Consider the following 2,500-nt stretch of genomic DNA (forward strand, 5'->3'; position numbering starts at 1 on the left):
CAATCACACATCAGTATCGTGGTAGCAATTTAATATTTTAAAAAATTTGAGTTTTAAGTGCGGTTAGAAAAAAAAATTAAAAATTTCACGCGGAAAACAAAATTAAAAATTTTTTTTTTTTTTGGGGGGGCAAAACGTTTAAATTTTCTTTTTTTTCTCTCTCTCTTTCTCTCTCTTACGTATAATATTTTTTCATTTTTCATTTTTTTTTTTTAAATAAAAAAAGATGAAAAAATAATTAAAATCAAAAAATAGAAGAAATCCTCGTTGGAAATCCTCTGTTGCGAAATAATTCAATTTCGTTTATAATTTATTTATATTTCAATTTTCTCGGACTTTTCGACATGACTTTAGGCGCATTAAAAAAAAATTTTTTTTTTGTTTAACATAAAAAATTTAATTCGCCTTACACGATTTCGCGTTTTACCTCTACGTCCGAAAAACAAAAAAAAATTTATTTATTAAACTTTAATTAAAATAAAATTTATTATAAAGTTAATAATAATAATAATTTTTAAAGTTGTTCTTTATTTCTCCCCCTCCCCGTTTCCGTTTTGTTTACGTGGTTTAAGATTACTAACGATTTCCGGTTTTGTTTATATGTATTATATGAAAATATTATTATTATTTTACAATGGATTTAATTTTTAAACATGCACTAATGAATAATAATATGAGTGATAATTAGTTTAATAAAAATCTTTTCTTTAAATTATTATTATTATACTTATTATTAATAATTATTTAATGTTTAAATAATTTTAATTATTAATAACAAAAGAGAAAGAGAGAGGAGGAGGAAGAGGGAGGGAGAAAAAAATTTCCTTTTTCTTTTTTGTTCTCGTCATTAAACATTTGGGGTTAATTTTTATAATGAAAAAAAAAAAAAAAGTTTAAATGATAGAAAGTCAAGGAAGCAAAAAAAAGGAAAAAAAAAGAAAAGAAAAAATGAGAGAAAAAAAAAACAAAACGAGAGAGAAAAGAAAATGGGAAGGAGGAAGGGGGGGGGAGAAAATTTTTTTTTTTTTACTGGCAAGTGCCCAGCCATCGATTTTTCAATTTTAATAGAAAAAAGAAAAAAAAAATTTAAATAAATTCCGACATTTTGACTTGTTCCAGTTTGTCACGATTTACGGTTTCTGACTTTCAACTTGTTTTCCGTACGATAGGTTTTAAGTGAAAAAAAAAAAATTTGGTAAAAAATGAATGGAATGAAAGAAAAAAAGAAAAAAAAATGGTCGGAAACGGTCAATAATCATCGATACGACGAAATCCATATAGGAAATAAAAAACAAAACAAAAAAAAATTTTTTTCTTCTGCTTTTTACTTGTTTGTATAATAAAAAAAAATAAAAAAATTTTCCAACATTTTGAATAAATCCAAATTGAACGTTTGACACCGGATATTGTTGTCGTCGTTGTCGTCGTCGTTTTTTTTTATTTGTTTTGTTTTTTTATTTTATTTTATTTGTTAGTTCAATTTATTTATTTTAAATAATAATGATAATAATTTGTTTTGTTTTGTAAGGCGTTGAAAAAAAATTTTAAATTTTCTTCACGCAATCGTTTCACGCATGTTTTTTTTCTTTTCTTTCTTTCTTTTTTTTTTTTTTTTTGTTTGACGGTAAAATTTTTTTTATTTTATTTTATTTTATTTTTGCACCTATACTCTTTAAAGTTTTTCTCTCTTCCTCTTTCTCTTTTTTTTCCATGTTATTTCCAAAAGCATCTGTCACTTTTCTAGACAGGCATTTTTTTTTTCTGAACGTTTTTTTTTTAAAACCCATTTTCCTTTTTTTAAAATATGAATATTAGTTTTAGCATTTGAAGTTTCTTTTTTTCCCTCCTCCTTTCCCTCCCCCCTCCTTCTCTCTCTTTCTCTCGTAACCTTTTTTTTTTCAAAAAGATTTTTCCTTTTTTTTTTTTTGAAACCTTTTTTTTTTATTAAAAACGAAATGACTTATGAAAATTCATTTGAACTTTTTAAAATAATAATAATGATAATTAGTTGTTGTTGTTGTTCTTCTTCTTCTCCTATTTAATTTTATTATTATTATTTTTTTTTCCGTTGTGCAGAAAAAGCATATTTTATTAATTAGTTGTAAAAGTATAAAATACATATAAAAAAATGAAAGAAGAAAAGGTCAATTAAGGGTTAAAAATTTAAATGATGGATAGTTGAAAAGGTTTTTATGTCGATTTAAGGTTTTTGTTACGAGGGAAAAAAAAAGCTCGTTATTTTTAAATGCGGTAAAATAAAATTTTTCTTTCCCCTTCTCCCCCCCTCATTTTCCTTTTTTCTTATTTTATTTTAAAACTTCTACTAGGTTTTTACGAAAAATAAAAAAGGTACAAAAAGGTTGAGAATTTATAAATAGGAATATATTTATATATAGGGAGGAAGAAATAAAAAAAAATTTTAGAGTAAAAGTCTAACAACAACAAAAAAATTTTTTTTTTTGTTTCTGTTTATACTTATCGGAAACACAATAGAAAGAAA

The sequence above is a fragment of the Pediculus humanus genome, genomic scaffold (genome assembly GCF_000006295.1).
Source record: "Pediculus humanus corporis 1103172107427 genomic scaffold, whole genome shotgun sequence".
In the NCBI taxonomy this organism is placed as follows: Eukaryota; Metazoa; Arthropoda; class Insecta; order Psocodea; family Pediculidae; genus Pediculus; species Pediculus humanus.